The sequence below is a fragment of the Salmo salar genome, chromosome 14 (genome assembly GCF_965601325.2).
Source record: "Salmo salar chromosome 14, fSalSal1, whole genome shotgun sequence".
In the NCBI taxonomy this organism is placed as follows: Eukaryota; Metazoa; Chordata; class Actinopteri; order Salmoniformes; family Salmonidae; genus Salmo; species Salmo salar.
Genome location: NC_138304.1, coordinates 13,894,476 through 13,919,273, shown reverse-complemented (window position 1 = coordinate 13,919,273; position 24,798 = coordinate 13,894,476). Strand labels below are relative to the sequence as shown.

The 24,798-nt window shown below is 41.6% G+C and overlaps 1 protein-coding gene across 7 annotated transcripts in view; it reads left to right on the top strand.

The window, feature by feature from the left end:
• Nucleotides 1-24,798, top strand: part of LOC106568968 (CMP-N-acetylneuraminate-beta-1,4-galactoside alpha-2,3-sialyltransferase) — a 101,431-nt gene that overhangs the window by 46,585 nt on the left and 30,048 nt on the right. The gene's annotated exons all lie outside the window — the stretch shown is intronic.

Below are 24,798 nucleotides of genomic sequence, written 5' to 3'. Positions count from 1 at the left end.
ATTCATATCCCTTGACTTCTTCCAATCTTTTTTGTTTTACAGCCTGAATTCAAAATTGATTACCTTCATTTTTTTCTCATTGATATACACACACTACCCCATAATTACAGTAAAAATAGGTTGTTAGACATTTTTGAAAATGTATTGAAACTTAAATACAGAAGTGTTCACACCCCTGAGTTAATACTTTGTAGAAGCACATTTGGTGGCAATTACAGCTGTGGGTCTTTCTGGGTGAGTTCTAAGAGCTTTCCACACCTGGATTGTGCAACATTTACCCATGTATTATTTTCAAAATTCAAGCTCTGTCAAATTGGTTGTTGATCATTGCTAGGCAACCATTTTCAGGTCTTGCTGTAGATTCAAGTCCAAACTGAAACTCTGCCACTCCAGAACATTCACTGTCTTCTTGGTAAGAAACTCCAATGTAGATTTGGCATTTTTTAGGTTATTGTCCTGCTGAAAGGTGAATTAATCTCCTAGTGTCTGGTGGAAAGCAGACTGAACCAGGTTTTCCTCTAGGATTTTGCTTGTGTTTAGCGCCATTCTGTTTCTTTTTTATCCTGAAAACCTCCCCACTATGCTGGAAAATATGGAGAGTAGTACTCAGTAATGTGTTGTATTCGATTTGCCCCAAACATAACACTTTGTATTCAGAACAAAAAGTTGATTGCTTTGCCTGAATAAAAAATAATTAATTCCACTTTGACATTACAGGTAGGCCAATACCCCCAAAAATCTAAATGTACATTTTAAATTAAGGGTGTAACAACAAAATGTGGAAAAATATAGCCTAACCTATGCAAATGTGAATTCAGCAGCTGACCTTTTATTGAAGCTGCAGAAATTCCTGACAACCACAACACTTGGCTCCCGAGGGGTGCAGTGGTCTAAGACACTGCATTGCAGAGCAAGAGGTGTCACTACAGTCCCTGGTTCGAATCCAGGCTGTATCACATCCGGCCTTGATTGGGAGTCCAAAGGGTGGTGCACAATTGGCCCAGCGTCGTCCAGGTTTTGCCGGGGTAGGCCGTCATTGTAAATAAGATTTTGTTCTTAACGGACTTCCCTAGATAAAAAATATTTCAACATTGTGATATACAGGTGAAGTTGGAAGTTTACATACACTTAGGTTGGAGTCATTAAAACTTGTTTTTCAACCACTCCACAAATTTCTTGTTAACCTTTCTATAGTTTTGGCAAGTCGGTTAGGACATCTACTTTGTGCATGCCACAAGTAATTTTTCCAACAATTGTTTACAGACAGATTATTTCACTTATAATTCACTGTATCACAATTCCAGTGGGTCAGAAGTTTACATACACTAAGTTGACAGCGCCTTTAAACAGCTTGGAAAATTCCAGAAAATTATGTCATGGCTTTAGAAGCTTCTGATAGGCTAATTGACATTTGAGTCAAGGCCTACCTTCAACCTCAGTGCCTCTTTGCTTGACATCATGGGAAAATCAAAAGAAATCAGCCAAGACCTCAGAAAAAATTGTGGACCTCCAGTTTGGATCATCCTTGGGAGCAATTTCCAAAGGCCTAAAGGTACCACGTTCATCTGTACAAACAATAGTACGGAAGTATAAACACCATGGGACCACGCAGCCGTCATACCGCTCAGGAAGGAGATGTGTTCTGTCTCCTAGAGATGAACGTACTTTGGTGCAAAAATCCCAGAACAACAGAAAAGGACCTTGTGAAGATGCTGGAGGAAACAGGTACAGAAGTATCTATATCCACAGTAAAACGAGTCCTATATTGACATAACATGACATTGACATGAAAGGCTGCTCAGCAAGGAAGAAGCCACTGCTCCAAAACCGGCATAAAAAACCCACACTATGGTTTGCAACTGCACATGTGGACAAAGATCGTATTTTTGGAGAAATATCCTCTAGTCTGATGAAATACAAATAGAACTGTTTGGCCATAATGACCATCGTTATGTTTGAAGGAAAAAAGGGGAAGCTTGCAAGCTGAAGAATACCATCCCAACCGTGAAGCACAGGGGTGGCAGCATCATGTTGTGGGTGTGCTTTGCTGCAGGAGCGACTGGTGCACTTCACAAAATAGATGGCATCATGGGAAAGGAAAATTATGTGGATTTATTGCAACATCTCAAGACATCAGCCAGGAAGTTAAAGCTTGGTCACAAATGGGTCTTCCAAATGGACAATGACCCCAAGCATACTTCCAAAGTTGTGGCAAAATGACTTAAGGACAACAAAGTCAAAATATTGGAGTGGCCATCACAAAGCCCTGACCTCAATCCTATAGAACATTTGTGGGCAGACCTGAAGAAGTGTGTGCGATCAAGGAGGCCTACAAACCTGACTCAGTTACACCAGCTCTGTCAGGAGAAATGGGCCAAAATTCACCCAACTTATTGTGGAAGGCTACCTGAAACGTTTGACCCAAGTTAAACATTTTAAAGGCAATGCTACCAAATGCTGATTGAGTGTATGTAATCTTCATGCCCACTGGGAATGTGAGGAAAGAAATAAAAGCTGAAATAAATAATTCACTCTAGTAATTATTCTGACATTTCACATTCTTAAAATCAGTGGTGAATGTCAGGAATTGTGAAAAATTGAGTTTATATGTATTTGGCTAAGGTGTATGTATACTTCCGACTTCAACTGTATGTACTGCCACTGAGCACAAAGTGAGTCATTACAGTAGTTAAAGGGTTATTTTGGCAATGAGGTTACAGGTCGTTTTAACGAGCCAGTACTAACTAGCGTTACCCATAGACTTCCAGTCATTGCGCCGCTATTATGCTTAGTGTCTTTTTAAGTGTTGGTTGCTTGACAAATGAGGCCCATCATTGTTGTGAATTCCTGTTGATGAAAGATTATCCAAGAAGCTCTGTTCGCTCCTAGAGCTAGATTAGCATCAAACGCATGCCGTCTGTTGCGGCAAACAGTTTCTCTTTGGACGTGTTTATTCTTTGGCAGGTAAATTAAAAGCAACGTCATTTAGATGTTCAACCAGACATTCAACTAATATCAGGTATTCACGTTCATTCAATTACCCTGAATAGGTATTTCTCTACGCATGATATGGGGGAAATCAAATGTATTTATATAGCCCTTCGTACATCAGCTGATATCTCAAAGTGCTGTACAGAAACCCAGCCTAAAACCCCAAACAGCAAGCAATGCATGTGAAAGAAGCACGGTGGCTAGGAAAAACTCCCTAGAAAGGCCAAAAACCTAGGAAGAAACCTAGAGAGGAACCAGGCTATGAGGGGTGGCCAGTCCTCTTCTGGCTGTGCAGGGTGGATATTATAACAGAACATGGTCAAGATGTTAAAATGTTCATAAATGACCAGCATGGTCAAATAATAATAATCATAGTAGTTGTCGAGGGTGCAACAAGCACGTCCGGTGAACAGGTCAGGGTTCCATAGCCGCAGGCAGAACAGTTCAAACTGGAGCAGCAGCACGGCCAGGTGGACTGGGGACAGCAAGGAGTCATCATGCCAGGTAGTCCTGAGGCATGGTCCTAGGGCTCAGGTCCTCCGAGAGAAAGAGAGAATTAGAGAGAGCATATTTAAATTCACACAGGACACCGGATAAGACAAGAGAAATACTCCAGATGTAACAGACTGACCCTAGCCCCCCGACACATAAACTACTGCAGCATAAATACTGGAGGCTGAGACGGGAGGGATCAGAAGACATGAATGAATGATGAATGATGAGATGCGGTCCGGTCTCAAAACATGATTAATTCTCTCAGTAAACAACCTGTAACCCTGGTAACAAGGTAGTCAGTCAGATAACTGTTGACTGGAAACTGTAATCTTCTGTTTAGTCATTTTGGGAACCCTCATCAAAAGACAAGTAATCCTGTTGATTGAATATTATCGTCACTTCATTGCTACCGGAGTAACTGCATCATAAGGGACCTAAACTATTGCAGTGGAAACATAACACACTTTGTATGTCTTTAGCGACTGCGGCTAGCATGCCCCTTTGTGCTGTCATGTTTTTAACCCTTCACATTTTCACCTTGTTAATACCAGTTGGCAGGTTGTACACCGGTAAAGCCATGAGTAACTGTACAAAGAAAACAAGCTTCAGAAAACTCATGTTTTTGGACTCCTGTTACACTAATCCCTACACATAGCCAAGCCCTGTGCACTCTCTCCTTTTTTTGTCTGGCCCACAGGGAGACTTGTATGTAACTTTGAACAGTTGCTCTGTGGGAGCTTTGATGTCTTTGGTCTGGCGGGGGCTCCTTTGTGTGGCGTGGGCGCTCACAGGTGGAAGGAATGCAAGGCCCTTTCAGGATGCCTCTCTCACCAGGTTTGAAAGGGACGGTTTCTCACTGCTTCTTTTATGTGGGTGGGAGGTGCGCTTTCGTAATAGTGCTTCTGAAAGTGACTCTCACCTGTGCTGTCATAGCCGTCCCCTTTTCTCCCCTCTCTCCTGGCAGAAGTGTTTTGATGAGTGACTGACACCTCTGAATGTAATGTCTTTTAAAGGTTGGAGAGTTTACCAACATTTCTTGCCCAGAGGGAGTTGGAATTGACATAATAAAAGTGTAATGACGGCCGTTGTATGGGCTCCTGACCAATTGTACTATTTTGGGTATTTTTTGAAAGCTGATCTTAACTTTCTTTGTACATAATGTTTCCACCATCGTTTCTATGACTGAAAGAGCTTCTGGACCATCAGAACGGCTAACACTAACCTCGATTTGGACGAGGACTTCTACTTCACTGAGTTGGAGGCGGAAGACATATTAATTATTCCGGACGTGGCGTTGATCCACGACACTCGTAGAAGGCGAAGACTGCGCTATATAGGTGGGCGCACGGACACCCTGGTGAGACTATGGCGGCGAATGAATAAATCGCCTCTCTACCCTCTGTTCTATTGGCGAATGTGCAATTGTTGGAGAATAAGTTGGACGAGCTTCGCTCAAGACTATCCTATCAACGGGACATAGACTATGCTTCTTGGAGTCATGGCTGAACAAGGACATGGATAATATAAAGCTATCTGGTTTTTCTATGCATCGGCGGGACAGAACGGCAAAGTCCAGTAAGATCAGGGGTGGTTGCTTGTCTCTTTAACAACAGCTGGTACGGAATCTCTGATATTAAAGAAGTGTTAAAATACCTCCATGATAAGCTGTAGACCATACTATTTACCAAGAGTTCATATTATTCTTTTTTTGTAGCTGTCTATTTACCACCACAAGCCAATACTGGCACTAAGACCGCATTCAACAATCTGTATAGGGCCATAAGCAAACAAGAAAATACTCATCCAGAGGCGGCGCTCCTAGTGGCAGGTGATTTTAATGCAAGAAAACTGAAATCCATTTTTACCTAATTTCTACCAGCATGTCACCTGTGCATCTAGAGGGATAAAAACTTTGGATATCATTTACTCCACACCCAGAGACTCATACAAAGCTCTCCCCCACCCTTATTTGGCAAATTGGACCTTAACTCTTTCATCCCGACAAGCAAAAACTCAAAACAGGATGTACCAGTGACGTGCTCTATTCGCAAGTGGTCCGATGAAGCGGAGGCTAAGCTACAGTACTGTTTTGCTAGGACAGACTGGAATATCTTTTGACATTCATTTGACAGCATTGAGGAGTTTAACATATCAGTCACCGGCTTCATTAATAAGTGTATCGATGACGTTGTCCCCGCAGTGACCATACATGCATACATATTCCAACCAGAAGCCATGGATTACAGGCAACATCCGCACTGAGCTAAAGGCTAGAGCTGCCGCTTTCAAGGAGAAGGACACTAATCCGGACGCTTATAAGATATACCGCTACGCCCTTGGAACCATCAAACAGGCAAAGTCTCAATACAGGACTAACATCGAATCCTACTACATTGGCTCTGATGCTCGTCGGATGTGGCAGGGCTTGCAAACTATCATGGATTACAAAGTGACGCGAGCCTACCAGAAGGGCTAAATGCCTTTTTATGCTTGCTTCGAAGCAAGCAACACTGAACCATGCGTGAGTGCACCAGCTGTTCCGGGCGACTGTATAATCACGCTCTCCGTAGCCGATGTGAGTAAGAGCTATAAACAAGTTAACGTTCACAAGGCCGGATGGCCAGACGGATTAACAGGATGTGTACTCGGAGCATGCGCTGGCAAGTATCTTCACTGACATTTTCAATCTCTCTCTGACCCAGTCTGTAATTCCTACATGTTTCATGTGAACCACCATTGTCCCTGTGCCTAAGAACACCAAGGTAACCTGTCTAAATGACTACCGCCCCCGTGGCAACATTTGTAACCATGCTTTGAAAAGGCTGGTCATGGCTCACATCAACACCATCATCCCAGAAACCCTGGCCCCACTCCAATTTGCATACCGCACCAACAGATCCACAGATTACGCAATCTCTATTGCACTCCACATTGCCCTTTCCCACCTGGACAAAAGGAACACCTACGTGATAATGCTGTTCATTGGCTACAGCTCACCGTTGAGCCCTCCAAGCTTATCACTAAGGTAAAGACCCTGGGACTGAACACCTGCATCTGGATCCTGGACTTTTTTGATGGTTAGCCCCTAGGTGGTAAGGGTAGGGAGGAAGTGAGGCCCTGGCAGAGTGGTGCCAGGAAAATAACCTCTCCTTCAACGTCAAAAAATCGGAGGAGCTGATCGTGGACTTCAGGAGACTGCAGAGGGAGCACGCCCACATCCACAGTGGAGAAGGTGAAAAGCTTAAAGTTCCTCGCCATACACATTACTGACAATATGAAATGGTCCACCCACACAGACGGTGTGGTGAGATGGCGCAACAGCACCTCTTCAACGTCAGGAAGCTGAAGAAATGTTGCTTGGCCCCTAAGACCCTCACAAACTTTTACCGATGCACCGCTGACATCCTGTCAGGCTGTATCACCTGGTACGGCAACTGCACCGTCTGCAACCTCAGGGTTGTGCGGTCTGCCCAACTCATCACTCATCACTGCCTGCCCTCCAGGAAATCTACAGCACCCGGTGTCACAGGAAGGTCAAGAAGATCATCAAAGACCTCAGCCACGCGAGTCACGGCCTGTTCACTCCTCTATCATCCAGAAGGTGAGGTCAGTACAGGTGCATGAAAGCTGGCACAGAGAAGCTGTTTTTCAGTTTCTATCTCAAGGCCATCAGACTGTTAAATAGTCATCACTAGCCGCCCTCCACCCGGTTACTCTACCATTCACCTTAGACTATGTGCATAGTCATACAACACCGGTCACTTTAATGTTTACATACTGTTTTAACCACTTCGTATGTACAGTGTATTCGGAAAGTATTCAGACCCCTTGACTTTTTCCACATTTTGTTATGTTACAGCCTTATTCTAAAATGTATTAAGTTGTTTTCCCCCCTCATCAATCTACACACAATACCCCATCTTGACAAAGCAAACAGGTTTTTTAATACATTATTTTATTATATATATATTTTAATTATATATATAATTTTAAAAATAATAATAATCGGCCTTTTTTGGTCCTCCAATAAATCAGTATCGGCGTTGAAAAATCAGAATCGGCCGACCTCTAAAACAGACGCCTCACAATTTTTTTTTTTTACTTTTTTTTTCTCCACATTTATTTGTAATAATGACAATTACAACAATACTGAATGAACACTTATTTTAACTTAATATAATACATCAGTAAAATCAATTTAGCCTCAAATAAATAATGAAACATGTTCAATTTGGTTTAACCTCTCTAGGGCCGGCGGGACGAAATCGTCCCACCTACGTAACAGCCAGTGTAATCCTGTGGCGCGTTATTCAAATACCTTAGAAATGCTATTACTTCAATTTCTCAAACATATGACTATTTTACAGCATTTTAAAGACAAGACTCTCGTTAATCTAACCACACTGTCCGATTTCAAAAAGGCTTTACAACGAAAGCAAAACATTAGATTATGTCAGCAGAGTACCCAGCCAGAAATAATCAGACACCCATTTTTCAAGCTAGCATATAATGTCACAAAAACCCAGAAGACAGCTAAATGCAGCACTAACCTTTGATGATCTTCATCAGATGACACACCTAGGACATTATGTTATACAATACATGCATGTTTTGTTCAATCAAGTTCATATTTATATAAAAAAAACAGCTTTTTACATTAGCATGTGACGTTCAGAACTAGCATACCCCCCGCAAACTTCCGGTAAATTTACTAAAAATTTACTAAATTACTGACGATAAACGTTCACAAAAAGCATAACAATTATTTTAAGAATTATAGATACAGAACTCCTCTATGCACTCGATATGTCCGATTTTAAAATAGCTTTTCGGTGAAAGCACATTTTGCAATATTCTCAGTAGATAGCCCGGCATCACAGGGCTAGCTATTTAGACACCCAGCAAGTTTAGCACTCACCAAAGTCAGATTTACTATAAGAAAAATGTTATTACCTTTGGTGTTCTTCGTCAGAATGCACTCCCAGGACTTCTACTTCAATAACAAATGTTGGTTTGGTCCCAAATAATCCATTGTTATATCCAAACAGCGGCGTTTTGTTTGTGCGTTCAAGACACTATCCGAAAGGGTAAAGAAGGGTGACGAGCATGGCGCATTTCGTGACAAAAAATGTCTAAATATTCCATTACCGTACTTCGAAGCATGTCAACCGCTGTTTAAAATCAATTTTTATGCCATTTTTCTCGTAAAAAAGCGGTAATATTCCGACCGGGAATCTGCGTTTAGGTAAAAAAAGGAAAGAAAATAAAGCACAGGGTCGACTCGTGCACGCGCCTAATCCCATTGTCCTCTGATCGGCCACTTGCCAAAAGCGTAAATGTGTTTCAGCCAGAGGCTGCCTCGATATCGTTAAGCTTTTTCCCGGGCTCTGAGAGCCTATGGGAGCCGTAGGAAGTGTCACGTTACAGCAAAGATCCTCAGTCTTCAATAAAAAGAGCCAAGATGAACAACAACTTGTCAGACAGGCCACTTCCTGTAAGGAATCTTCTCAGGTTTTTGCCTGCCATATGAGTTCTGTTATACTCACGACACCATTCAAACAGTTTTAGAAACTTTAGGGTGTTTTCTATCCAAAGCCAATAATTATATGCATATTCTAGTTACTGGGCAGGAGTAGTAACCAGATTAAATCGGGTACGTTTTTTATCCGGCCGTGTCAATACTGCCCCCTACCCCCAACAGGTTAAGTAATGCAAAAACTAAGTGTTGGAGAAAGTAAAAGTGTAATATGTGCCATGTAAAAAAACTAACATTTAAGTTCCTTATTCAGAACATGAGAACAGATGACAGCTGGTGGTTCCTTTTAACGTGAGTCTTCAATATTCCCAGGTAAGAAGTTTTAGGTTGTAGTTATTATAGGAATTATAGGACTATTTCTCTCTCTACGATTTGTATTTCATATACCTTTGACTATTGCATGTTCTTATAGGCACTTTAGTATTGCCATTGTAACAGTATAGCTTCCGTCCCTCTCCTCGCTCCTACCTGGGCTCGAACCAGGAACACGTCGACAACAGCCACCCTCGAAGCAGCGTTACCCATGCAGAGCAAGGGGAAAAACTACTCCAAGTCTCAGAGCGAGTGACGTTTGAAACGCTATTAGCGCACACCCCGCTAACTAGCTAGCCATTTCACATCGGTTACACCAGCCTAATCTTGGGAGTTGATAGGCTTGAAGTCATAAACGGCACAATACTTGAATGCACCAATTTGTAAGTCGCTCTGGATAAGAGCGTCTGCTAAATGACTTAAATTTAAAATAGCGAAGAGCTGCTGGCAAACACACGAAAGTGCTGTTTGAATGAATGCGTACGAGCGTGCTGGTGCCTACCATCGCTCAGTCAGACTGCTCTATCAAATCGTAGATTTAATTATAACATAACACACAGAAATACGAGCCTTTGGTCATTAAAATTGTCGAATCCGGAAACGATCATTTTGAAAACAAAACGTTTATTCTTTCAGTGAAATACGGAACCGTTCCGTATTTTATCTAACGGCTTTAGAGAGCCAATGGAAGCCTTAGAAAGTGCTATGTAACAGCACAGATACTGTAGTTTCGATAGAGAACCAAAAGAAGAACTACACATTCTGACAGGCCACTTCCTGCTTGGAATTTTCTCCGGTTTTTGCCTGCCATATGAGTTCTGTTATACTCAGACACCATTCAAACAGTTTTAGAAACTTCAGAGTGTTTTTATCAAAATCTACTAATAATATGTATATTCTAGTTTCTGAGCCAGAGTAGTAACCTGTTTAAATTGGGTACGTTTTTCATCCTGCCGTGAAAATACTGCCCCCTATAGCGAAGAGGTTAAGACCAGTTTGAGACCGTAAAGGGAGGCCTGCACTGACTGAAAAGCAGTCTGGAGGTCTTCAACAACCTGAACCAGCGAAGGATCACATTAATACATGACTGTAGCATCTGCATATAGATGCAACTTTGCTGGTTGCTTCCCATTTCCCAAATCACTAACACAAACTTAGAACAACACAGGAGCTAAAATGGAACCCTGGGGCACACCTCTATTAATCTCAAGAAAGCTAGACTTGTGATTGTCAGCATATACACATTGTGTTCTGTCATTAAGATAGTTCCTAAATCAATTTACTGCCCCTTCAGTGAGACCAATGTTACCCGAGTCTAGTGAGCAACAATTTATGGTAAACTGAATCAAATGCCTTTGAGAAATCAACAAACAGATTAGCACAATGTTGCTTTTTATCAAGTGCATTGATGTAATTTGCCACTGCCATAGCTGCAGTTGTGGTGCTGTGCCCCGTACTAAAGCCAGACTAAATCCTGCTTAGTATGTTATTTTCAATTGCTAAGTTTTTTAGCTAGGGATTCATAGACTTTGGCTAGGATTGGATTGTAGTTATTAGCATCTGAGGGATCGCCACCCTTTAGCAGTGGGAGGACATAATCTGATTTCTAAATGCTGGGTATGGAATTGGTCAAGAGACTCAAGTTGAAAATATGAGCCACAGGTTCAGTAATAATACCAGCTGCTATCTTTGAGGTAGGTATCCAGGTTTTCTGGACCTGCATACTTTTTAGTGTCTATTGCCTTTAATGCTTTATAGACCTCAGCATAAGAAACAGGCTCAATGTTAAAATGGTTCACGTGAGGGCCTATATGATAGTTTACTGTAACAGAGCTTACATTAAAGGCCCTGGGCCCCACCATTATCAAAAAGGGAACCAGCAGATATTCAGTGCTTGTTAAAAAAAAAATATATAATATCAGCTTTATCCTTCCCTTCATTAGAACACTTATGTAAATAAGGTATTTCTGTTTTTTATTTATAATACATTTGCAAAAAAATCTAAAAACCTGTTTTCACTTTGTCATTATGGGGTATTGTGTTTAGATTGATGAGGAACTTTTATTTAATTCATTTTAGAATAAGGCTGTAACGACTTCCTTCCATTCAGCCACCAGCATAAGTGAGGTCGGGCACTGATGTTGGGCGATTAGGCCTGGCTCACAATCGGCGTTATAATTCATCCCAAAAGTTTTTGATGGTGTTGAGGTGAGGGCTCTGCAGGCCAGTTAAGTTCTTCCACTCCGATCTCGACAAACCATTTCTGTATAGACCTCGCTTTGTGCATGGGGGCATTGTCATGCTGAAACAGGAAAGGGTCTTCCCCAAACTCTTGCCACAAAGTAAGAAGCACAGAATCGTTGAATGACATTGTATGCTATAGCGTTAAGATTTCCCTTCACTGGAAGTAAGGGCCCTAGCCCGAACCATTATTCCTCCTCCACCAAACTTCACAGTTGGCACCAATGCTTTCAGGCAGGTAGCGTTCTCCTGACATCCGCCAAACCCAGATTCGCCCGTCGGACTGCCAGACTGTGAAGCGGGATTCATCACTCCATGGAATCCCATTTCGTGAAGCTCTCGACGAACAGTTCTTGTGCTGAAATTGCTTCCAGAGGCAGTTTGGAACTCTGTAGAGTGTTGCAACCGAGGACAGACAATTTTTATGTGCTTCAGCACCTGGCGGTCCCGTTCTGTGAGCTTGTGTGGCCTACCACTTCACGGCTGAGCCATTGTTACACCTAGAAGTTTCCTCTTCACAATAACAGAACTTCAAGTTTACCGGGGTAGCTCTAGCAGGGCATAAATATGAATCGACTGACTTGTTGGAAAGGTGGCATCTTATGACGGAACCACGTTGAAAGTCACTGAGCTCGTCAGTATGGGCCATTCTACTGCAAGTGTTTGTCTATGGAGATTGCATGGCTGTGTGCTCAATCTTATACACCTGTCAGCAATGGGTGTGGCAGAAATAGCCAAATCCACTCATTTGAAAGGATGTCCACATACTTTTGGTCATACATGCATGCATTCATACTCCGACATGGCTCATCCTAATATTTAGATATTTCTTAATTCCATTCTTTTTACTTTTACATTCATGTGTTTTGTTGTGTGTTGTTATACATTACTGCACTGTTGGAGCTAGGAACACAATCATTTCACTACACTCGCAATAACATCTGCTAAATATGTGTTTGCAACCAATAACCATTTCAGTGCTCAGAATGAACTGTGGATCTTAAAGGAATGGCTAAAATGGACAACTATGAATAGTGTTTATACTCTAAAAACAGCAACACACAGTAAAGGGGACAGCCACGGGTGGAAATCCGTCCCCAGATCCAGTTGAAAGGCAGAGTTTGGTCTCTAAGACAGTTTCGCTACTTGAAAGGTTTCTTCCATTCTAGGGAGTTTTACCTCGGCTTATTCTTAGCAGGTTTAGAGAGAGCCTGTCGTACTTTATAGATTGTGCAGTACAGCTAGAGATGCGCGTAGTCTGAAACTGGGACAGATAGTCTTTCTCACGATCAGTGAGACATCTGTATAGATGTTTGCATGCATACATAGTGCCTTCAGCAAGTATTCACACCCCTTGACTTTTCCCACATTTACAGCCTGTTGTTACAACCTACATTTAAAACCCATAGTGTCTGTGGAATTATGTTTTTTGAAATTGTTAAATTACTTAATTCCTTATGAAAATCTGAAATATCTTTAATCAAAAAGTATCAAACCCCTTTATGGCAAGCCCAATTTAATTTTGAAGTCAACATTTTCAGTTGCATGGACTCAGTTTGCAGTAATATTGTTAAACATGATTTTTGAATGACTACCTCATCTCTGTACCCCACACATACAATTATCTGTAAGGTCCCTCAGTCGAGCAGTTAATTTCAAGCACAGATTCAACCACAAAGACAAGGGAGGTTTTCCAATGCCTCACAAAGGCCACCTAGTTATGTATATGTACTGACATGTATGTGTAACTGATAGACGCACGCACATTGCATATTTATGTTTTTAAATGTTTGTAAATTGTAAAGTATTTTGTCTAACGTATAATTCGCTGTGTTTGAACTCAGTAAGACTAGCTGTCGCCATTGGCGTTGGCTAATGGGGATCCGAATATAATCTAAACTTATTGGTAGATGGGTGGGGGAAAAAAGTAGACATTGAATATCTCTTTGAGCATGGTGAAGTTATTAATTACTCTTTGGATGGTGTATCAATACACCCAGTCAGTGTGAATACTTGAATGTACTAAAGTTGTTTTTTAGGGTATCTGTACTTTACTATTTTATATTTTTGACAACTCTTACAACTCTACATTCCTAAATAAGCAAATATACTTTTTACTCCATACATTTTCCCTGACACCCATAAGTACTAATTTTGAATGCTTAGCAGGACAGGAAAATGGTCCAATTCAAGAACTTATCACGAGAACACCCCTGGTCATCCCTACTGCCTCTGATGTGGCGGACTCACTAAACACACATGCTTCATTTGTAAGTGATGTCTGGTGTTGGAGTGTGCAACTGGCTATTGGTAAATAAAATTTTAAAAACAAAATGTTTTGCTTAATATAAGAAATTAAAAAATGTACTTTTTGATGCTTAAGTATATTTAAAACCTTTTTTTTAAAACTTTTACTCAAGTATAATTTTACTGTATGACTTTTACTTGAGTAGTTTTCTATTAAGATATTTGTACTGTAACACAAGTAAGACAATTGGGTACCTTTTCCAACACTGCACCCAGTCACGACAAAAACACAGTACAGGCGTCCTTCCTAACTTTGTTGCCAGAGAGGAGCGAAACCGCTGAGGGATTTCAGAGGCCAATGGTGACTTTACAACAGTTTAGAGTTTAATGGCTGTGATAGGAGAACACTGAGGATTGAGCGATAACATTGTAGCCACCATACTAACTTAATTGACAGAGTGAATAGAAGTAAGCCTGTACAGAATAAACATATTCCAAAACATGCGTCCAGTTTGCAATAAGTTACTAATGTAAAACTGCAAAAAATGTGGCAAAGATAGGAACTTTATGTCCTCAGTACAAAGAGTTATGTTTGGGGAAAATCCAACACATCACTGCGTACCAATTCATATTTTTAAGCATAGTGATGGCTGCATCATGTTTTCCTAGAGACACTGGGAGACAAATTCACCTTTCAGCGGGGCAATAACCTATACACTGAAGTTGCTTACCAAGATGACATTGAATGTTCCTGAGTGGCCTAGTTACAGTTTTGACTTAAATCGGCTTGAAAATCTATGGCAAGACTTGAAAATGGCTGGCAATGCTCAACAACCAATTTGACATAGCTAGAAGATTTTTTTTTTTTATAATAATGTGCAACTATTGTACAATCCAGGTGTACAAAGCTCTGATTTACCCAGAAAGTCTCACATCTGTAATAGCTGCCAAAGGTGATTCTAACATGTTGAATACTTACTTATCTAATCAAGATTTATTGTTATTAAAAATATATATATATTTTTAATACATGTTTAAAAAGTTCTACCATTTTGTCAGAGTATTTTGTCAATTAAATCAATTTTAATCCCACTTTGTAACAAGAAAATGTGGAAAAAACACTATACAGAAACATTTACCTACCAGTAAACAAGGATTAAGAACATTAGCCAAGCAGTATCTGTGTATATGCAAGAAGTCAAATCCAGATTATTATAAACAAAGCAGAATCAGTAATTTAGCCTGCTAACTTTTGATACACCTTCAGATGTAGGCTAGCTCTTAATTCCCTGGTTTTGACAGAAGACTGGGTTATTGAGAAGACTGAATATTATTTTGATAATTTGCTAAAGTACTAATTTAACTGCTATGAGAACCATGCTGTAGGTCTGCTGTAGTCTATTTGCTGTAAGTAAACGGCTCCAGACTCTGCCAGTGGAACAAGGGTTGTCTAAAGACACCCTCTAAACCGCTCTGAGGCCACATAGTTCACGCAAGTCCTCCTTTGGCTCGGAATGCTGTTAAGTGTTACCATTGTTTTCCCTGTTTGCCGTCATGGGAGTGCGAAGGCATGGGTTTCACACACCGGATAACCCCGGCACGACCGGGAGAAGGGAAACTGACGTGACCCCCAGAGAGGGCAGAGGTCGTAGTGCGTGTCAAGAAAAGCAAATTGGCAAATGCTTCAGATTTCTCCTGAACAAAGGAAGAAAGAATCTATGTACCTCATAGAGTTTGGGTTGTTTTGGATCTTTGGTAACTGGAACCTTGGTCTGTCTGGCCAACCTGGTTTTCTCGTGGCAAGAGCCCTTCAAAAACTTTCTTCCCCCCCTTCATATTTCTTTCTCAAGTTCCTCCTCCGTGGGACATTGTGATGAGACACTGTGAACCTCGTAAACTCTGAGTTAAACATGTACACAGCGCTAATGACCTCCAGACAACCTTAATTGGGTTTGTTTGTAGCTTGGTGCTGCTATTTAGACCTTTAGTTACACTTAGTAGTACATTCCTGTGACCTGCTCTAGCCTGGTCCATAAACAAGTCCTGACGACTACCCCTTCAGTGATAGCAGATCGGAAGGAACCTGAATGGTGCAAGCAAAAAGGCAGAAACGTTCCTAAGCCCATTGGAAGCCCAGCGCCTATTGCTTACAGGACATCTACAGTGTATCGGGTCCTTCCAGACCTTCAGAACATCTAAAGAGTAGCCTACTGGGAGGGGGTATGGGGTTGTTTTTGGACAGGGAGTCAGTGTCCATCTCTCTGGTGTGCTCTTACCCTTTCCAGCTTGGTCCAAGGTCTCGCCTAGCTGCTTGTGGCTGGGCGCAGGGTGAAGCTTGTTTTGTTTTTATTTGCATAGAAGGGCCTTATGACCATCTGTGTATGGCCTGCAGGTGTGAGCTGTTCAACTCGCTTGCTTGCCCTTCTTTCCCTCTCTCGCCCTTTAGCCTTTTCTCCATGATCTCCCCCTCTCATTCGGTCCCTCAAGCAATGGTTGTGAACTAGAACATGCACAGTGTAAAAATAGCTAATTTTACTTTAACAGCGTGGGTTCCAGAGGTTTATCTACCTCGGCTATACATGAACTGAAATGCAAACAGGAAGCCGTAGAGGCTAGACATCTCCAGGGTGTTTTACTGAGGCCGCCTCCTTCCCATTGAGGAGCAGAGCTTAACTTGAGTGGCTTCTCTTCATCACTTCAATTGTACATCTATGGAGTGAATGCACCACAGGAGGTTGGTGGCCCCTTAATTGGGGAGAACAGGCTCGTGGTAATGACTTTAGTGGAGTGCTATCAAATACATCAAACATGGTTTCCAGGTGTTTGCTGCCATTCCATTAGCTCCGTTCCGGGCATTATGAGCCGATCTCCCCTCAGCAGCCTCCACTCGAAATGCACAGTATGTTATATCATTGTGTTATGTGTACGTGCACATTAGACAGGCAGGAAACTGTGTGTGTGTGTGTGCTAGGTAAGTGTTGCGACCGAGTATTTTTACACTCTTCCGCACTCGGCGGCCCCGTTCTGTAAGCTTGTGTGGGCCAACCACTTCGCAGCTGAGCCGTTGTTACTCCTAGACGTGTGGCTGAAATAGCAGAATCATCTCGTTTAAAGGCATGTCCACATACTTTTGGCCACGTTGTAGAGGGATGTGTGGGCCGTAGAGGTTGAAAGTGTTATCGCTGCGATTACACATCGGTCAGGAATGTACAAACCTTTTGAGATAAGCATCTAAACACCTGAAGTATATGGAAGACTATGTTCCGCCGCAACTTTTTCCAGCGAGGGATTTAGAAATCTTCTTGGGGGTTTTGGATTTTGTGTTAAGTGACATTCAGTCTTTTCAATACGACTGTCCTTGAGCACCACTTTCATCAGACTGTTGGTTGCAAGAATTTTTCCTATTCAGATCGATTTCCCTCCCTTCTTGGTACACAGCTCTATTCTTCCCCGGCCTGGCATTGTCTTGCTTTAATCCTGCCCTTGACTCTTGTGTAGGTTGATCTGTATTTTCTTATGACTTGGGAACGACTAGACAGAGCCACTTACCAGAGGCTCTGTTGTAGAGCACTCACATAGGTTGATTTGCCAGACTGCCAATGAATGTTTTTCAAGTATCAGACTATTTGTGGAAAGCCACAAACCGTATCCAGCCATTCCTTTGATGGTGATCAACAGAAATAGTTAGTCTCCAGTTAAAAAACACACCACTTGACATTTTGATATGATTTGTTAGGTCTACTCAACATACTTTCCCAGAAATGCTCCCATTTTATAAAATGATCTCCTCCGGGTCAATGGTGTTTACCATCCATACACATTCTGTTTTCCACAGACGCCTGTTTCTCATCATGGGAAAAGTGTTTACCTTACCTAGTCTTACACCTGTTTTTTGATTGTTGTTGAACTGTTAGGCAGTTAGAGCAGATGCCTTTTGGAAAGTAATTTCATATCATCTATTTGTTATGTAACTCAGATTTGTTAAACCAAGCGGCCTTTGTTTTTTTTATGCCGTGTTGAGTGTTGAAGAGAAGATTTAGAGATTGAGTCAGAGGCTAGACTGAGGGAAGAGGCCAAGAAAGTAAGTGAAGGAAATAGTGAGGTGTCTTCCCTGTGGCTCAGTTGATAGAGCATGGTGTTTGCAATGCCAGCATGGTGTGTGCAACGCCAGTGTTGTGGGTTCGATTCCCACGGCGGGCCAGTACAAAAAAAAAAATGCATGAAATGAAATGTATGCATTCACTACTGTAAGTCGCTCTGGATAAGAGTGTCTGCTAAATGACTAAAATAAATAAAAATAATAGGTGAGAGAGAGCGAGAGAGGATGACTACCCTCTTGCTGTGTGACGTTTATAGAGTGATTTAACATTGGGCTGGCACACTGCGGGGCTAGTTTAGAGGGTCACCGGCAGGAGTGACATCCATTGACTGGTGCAGGAGGAGGGCGACTCGGCCAAGAAGCCTTACTCACCCGCTGGGTTTTGTGTCGGCTCAGTTACACATCCCGCCACGAGGGAAGAAAGCAGGCGGTCGTTAGCCTGACTCTCTCGTATCGCTTACGGGCTCAATGATCAATCAGGTTCCCCTTTCTCTCCGCAAAGTTGAAATTCCCAAACTGGAATGCTGGTGGGAGTTCTGGCCTCGTGCCAACCAGAGAAGACAGCTGGGGAATGTGGAAGATTTTGAAATAACCAGAGGCTTGAATGGGAAAAATCACACCCTGGCACAAACACCACAATGAGGACATTTGTGGCTGTAGAATAGGAATGTGAGCATTGATCTCACTGAGATGACAACATGTAGTATGGACTCATTCAATTCTGTGTAGCATCTTAGATGGCCATGTAATACAATGATGTTCATGTCTTTCTGTTTTGTGGGTCGGTCCCTGGGTGACAACATATTTGCTTTCGTTTTCCGGTATGATGAAATTAAACACTGGATGTTCGGCTAGCAGGCCTGTTATAAGTCTCATTACTGTGTGACCGGTGACCCACCCATAGCTCCCATGTCTGGTTATTGAGTTAACCGGGGACCCACCCATAGGTCCCATGTCTGGTTATTGAGTTAACCGGGGACCCACCCATAGCTCCCATGTCTGGTTATTGAGTTAACCGGGGACCCACCCATAGCTCCCATGTCTGGTTATTGAGTTAACCGGGGACCCACCCATAGGTCCCATGTCTGGTTATTGAGTCATTCCCCCTTTTCAACCTTTAATATATGACCAAGAGGCGACGTCTGTGTTCTCTCATTGATGAGCCACTGTTAGGCATTGAAATATGGTCACCCTGTAAGCCAATGTCAACGCTGGTGGAACTGAGGTAGTTTGGCCAGAGCTGAAGCCCATGTCTGGATGAGAAATTTTGACCACACTCTCATTCTCTTTCCCCGCTATGCGAACTATTGCCTCTCCAATTAAAGCCGGTTATAACAGGTGCTGGCGTCAGGGCACACAGCCTTGTGCACGCACTTAAAGTAACTGTGCAGTGATTCCAGATTTCTATCAAATATGACCTACAGTGCATTCAGATAGTATTCATACCCCTTGACTTTTTGTACGTGACCCAATTCAGGAAACTAGGCGTATGTCGGAAGTCATGACTTCACAGGAGAGTGTTTGAACGTCAAAAATGTTTTTATCAAAATGCGTTTTTTGGGCAGAAATGCCTTCTCGAACATGTAAACTTTCATGTACCTTTAATACCAAACTTGTATGCCATCTGCAAATACGAATAAAATTGTTAAATTACGAGCCTAGTTGGTTTAGCCACAGAAAAAGTGAGCAACCTTCCCGCTAGCCATGATTGACTGGGATAATGAGTGGGCTGGACATGCCGAGAGATGAATTTGGATTGTTCTGCCATATAGCACGCGTCTGTCTATTGGAACTGGTCAGTATGTCTAGGTAATCGTGTTGAACGTGGCTTTAAAAAAAAAATGTATCGCATAGTGAAACTGCATAAACCTAATGTCAAGTTAAAGTGTACTCCACTTTCTGGATGATCGAATTTTGAAATCAGTGGAATTTGAGTACGATAGCTAAGGAGATGGAGAAAACACCAGTCTGGATTACAAAGTCTGGATTATCTTCAAAGGGCAACCATGCATGGCATCAGACAGGAGAGGCGTTCAACCATGATGTATACGGGTAAGATAGTCTAGCTTGTTACATTTTCAGATATTACACATTTCTAATTTTGACAAAGTGGTTTCATTTCAAGTGTACTGTTAGCTAGCTAACATTAGCTGGCTGGGTCACTAGCTAAAGTTATGTGTATGATCTTATTCTTCATATATCAGACACATTTGCTTGACTAGTTATAGCCATATTACCTGGTTGGTTAGCTACCTGCAGATTCATGGTCCATTGTTTAGCTAGCTACATGTCTTAACAAAAGACTCCACTATGCAAGTATCCATTTCAATAGAATGTCACTGCAACTGTTGATAAGACGTACTAGCTGGTAAATTCACTCTGGCTATCTACTCCGATTTCAGACCACAGGTAAGATAGTCTAGCTAGCTACATTTTTAGATGTTACGTGTTTCTAATTTTGACAAAGTATTTTAATTTCAAGTTAAAGTGTACTGTTGGCTAGCTAGCTAGCTAGCTAACATTAGCTGGCTGGCTGGCTGACGTTACGTCATGCTTTAGGATTCATTGTTTACCTAGCTAGCTATCTAGCTACATTTATAAACAAAATACTTGTCTTAGTGTGCCAGAGAACTGATGAATAACGGATTAATTTTTGAACGCTCAACACCCGTTGAATATGTCCAGTGTCAGTAACTGTCGGCAACAAATCGTAATTCAGTTGTTGCCAGCTGCACAGTTACAGCCACCAACGCTCTGGATAACATGAAAACAGCCTAACCAGCTCTACTAGGGTGAGTAAAATGGTCAGAGTGGGGTGTTCTCTCATTGTGTCTGGAATTAGCTAGCCAATGTTAGCCAGTTAGCTTGGGTGCTTGGCTGTCGCTGTGAGGTCAGAGCTTTTGGATCAACCCTACTTATTGGCCAGAGCGTCCAGTGTGCGCTCTGAACGCGTAACGCTCTGCATTTACGAACGGACAATCTGACAGCACAGTTGCGGTCACCAACATTCTGGATAACATAACAGCCTAACCAGCTCTGCTAGGGCGAGTAATGTTCAGTGAGCTGTTCTCTCGCTCTTAAATGTCTGGAAGTAGCTGGCTAGTTAGTACAGAACGCTCGGATCAACCCTTAAAGAGATGGGTGGGGCTAAGGCTTAAGAGTGTGTGAACTATGCTGAATGGGTGTAGACAAAGAGGGCTCTCCAATAGTAGTACCAAAACATTGAAAGACTGTTCTCAAAAGTGAGTTTAAGTTGATCAACTTTCAAAGCAGAATTACTTTCCCATTGTTTCCTCAAATGCAGTGTATTGTATACCATGTTGTAGCTCTGAGTCTCTACTTTTATCCAATGTAAAAAAAAAAAATATTAAAATGTTGCTACATAAGACCGAATCCAGGTGGTGAGTCACATTTTGTTGTTACAAAGTGGGATTAAAATGGATTTCATTTTTTGTCAACGATCTACGCAAAATACTCTGTCGAAGTTGAAGACAAATTCTAACATTTGTATAAAAAAATATAAAAAATAAAACACTCTTTATTAGATAAGTATTCAACCCCTGAGTCAATGCATGTTAGAATCACCTTTGGCAGCAGTTACAGCTGTAAGTCTTTCTTGGTCATTTTTTTTATCCTGAAAAACTCCCCAGTCCTTACCAACTACAAGCATACCCATAACATGATGCAGCCACCACTATGCTTGAACATATGGAGAGTGGTACTCCCTAATGTGTTATATTGGATTTGCCCGAAACATAACATTTTGTATTCAGGACAAAAAGTGAATTGCCTTGCCACATTTTTGCAGTATTACTTTAGTGCCTTGCATGTTTTGTAATATTTTTATTCTGTACAGGCTTCCTTTTCTTTGTCAATTAAGTTAGTATTGTGGAGTAACTACAATGTTGTTGATTCATCCTCAGTTTTCTCCAATCACAGCCATTTAAACTCCGTAATTGTTTTAAAGTCAACATTAGCCTCATGGTGAAATCCCTGAGCGGTTTCCTTCCTCTCCGGCAACTGAGTTAGGAAGGACACCTGTATCTTTGTAGTGACTGGGTGAGCTGATACACCATCCAAAGTGTAATGAATAACTTCACCATACTCAAAGGGATATTCAATGCCTGCTTTTTAATGTATTTGACCATCTACCAATAGGTGCCCTTTGCGAGGCATTGGAAAACCTCCCTGGTCTTTGTGGTTGAATATGTGTTTGAAATACTCTGCTCGACGAACCTTACAGATAATTGTATGTGTGGGGCACAGAGCCAGTCATTCAAAAATCATGTTAAATACTATTGCACAGAGTCCATGAAACTTATTATGTGACTTGTTAAGCACATTTTCACTCCTGAACGTATTTATGCTTGCCATAAAGGGGTTAAATACTTATTGACTCAAGACATTTCAGCTTTTCATTTAAATTATTTGTAAAAACCTTACTTCCACTTTGAGAGTGTGTGTGTGTGTAGGCCAGTGACACAAAATCTTGATTTATTCAATTTAAAATAAAGGCTGTAACACAACGAAAAATTCTAGGTGTGAATAATTTCTGAAGGCACTGTATAATTAATTAGTGATAGTTTTCCTTATACATTTTTCATATTTTTATTTAACTAGGCAAGTCAGTTAAAACCTGTTAGGGACAGATGTTCCACTAGCGGAACGCCTCACCAATATCCAATGGTATAGAGTGGCGCGAATTACAAATACCTCAAATGCAAAAACTTTACAACGAAAGCAAAACATTAGATTATGTCAGGAGAGTACCCAGCCAGAAATAATCACACACCCATTTTTCAAGCTAGCATATAATGTCACAAAAACCAAAACCACAGCTAAATGCAGCACTAACCTTTGATGATCTTCATCAGATGACACTCCTAGGACATTATGTTATACAATACATGCATGTTTTGTTCAATCAAGTTCATATTTATATCAAAAACCAGCTTTTTACATTAGCATGTGACGTTCAGAACTAGCAAACATACCGAAGACGTCCGGTGAATTTACTAAATTACTCACGATAAACGTTCACAAAAAACATAAATTATTTTAAGAATTATAGATACAGAACTCCTTTATGCAATCGCGGTGTCAGATTTTAAAATAGCTTTTCGGTGAAAGCACATTTTGCAATATTCTGAGTAGATAGCCCGGCCATCATGGCTAGCTAATTTGACACCCACTAAGTTTGGCGTTCACTAAACTCAGAATTACTATAAGAAAAATTGGATTACCTTTGCTGTTCTTCGTCAGAAGGCACTCCCAGGACTTCTACTTCATCCACAAATGTTGTTTTGGTTAAAAAATAATCCATAGTTATGTTATCCTCTGTTTTGTTCTTGCGTTCAAGACACTATCCGAACGGTGATGCGCAAACGCATGTCATGACAAAAAATTTCAAAATATTCCATTACCGTACTTCGAAGCATGTCAAACGCTGTTTAAAATCAATTTTTATGCGATTTTTCTCGTAAAATAGCGATAATATTCCGACCGGGAGACGTCTTTTTCGTTCAAAGACAAAATCTAAAATGGACTCTTCACGTGCACGTGCGCACCCGTCTCATTGTTCTCAGATCGACCACTATCCAAATGCGCTACTGTTTTTCAGCCTGGGACTGCAAAGTCATCATTCAACGTTCTGGCGCCTTCTCAGAGCCTATGGGAGCCTTAGAAAGTGTCACGTTACAGCAGAGATCCTCTGTATTCGATAAAGAGGGTATAGAAGGCCAAGAAATGGTCAGAGAGGGCACTTCCTGTACAGAATCTTCTCAGGTTTTGGCCTGCCATATGAGTTATGTTATACTCACAGACACCATTCAAACAGTTTTAGAAACTTTAGGGTGTTTTCTATCCAAATCAAACAATTATATGCTTATTCTAGTTTCTGGGCAGTAGTAATAACCAGATTAAATCGGGTACGTTTTTTATCCGGATGTGAAAATACTGCCCCCTACCCTAGAGAGGTTAAACCGCCTGTTTGAGATCCACGTTCATTCTCTCTTTCTCCCCTTAGACAGGAAATATCACTATAGGGTGAGTCAACAACGTTCTTTGGGTATGAGTTAACAGAATATGAACTTTTAAAAGGGATATTTTCACTTGACAGTTACTTAGTCTAATAATCCAGACCAATGTAACCATAAACCTGTCACGAGAGAAGGGGGAACAGCCATTTCCTTTAGGCTATACCACAACCCAACACAGTCACCGCCCTACACAAGCCATACACGTCTGCTCACCCCATAGTGTATGTGTGTGTTTGTGCTCGCACATCCATATGTGCATATGTATGGTTGACTCAGGTTTAGCATGGCGTGTGAGCGAGTAGGACAGGATCATTCTGCAGCTTCCTGTTTTATCTGTTCAAACGGCCCATCTCCTGACTCACCGACCCATGTCACAGCGCAGGGGAAATCACTTCCTGTCCCCCAGGGGCCCATTCAGAGACAGTTCTTTGGGTTCTGAGTGATAGAACTTCATTACATACAGAAACCTGTAGAAATAGGCTATATCTCTCATTTGATGCTATAGGTAGCTTTATTGGAAATTATCAGTGTTTATTGAAAAGCACTACTGTTACCTGCTAATTGGATGTACCTTTCTCCAGCACTCTCTTAATACTTCTTTGTCTGACTCAGACATGACACTCTTGTCTCTGTGTGTGTGTGTGTGTGTGTGTGTGTGTGTGTGTGTGTGTGACGTGTACCGTCTATTTGAGTCGGCACCATGCTCTCCACAGTAAAACAAATTACTTACTGCTGCTACACCTCTGCCAAACAGATCCCCTAACACAAGCAGCGTGTTGACAGTAGAGATGAGGTTTTCCTGCCACGGCTTGCGGAGGGCTCGGAGGCCCCTGGTTGAA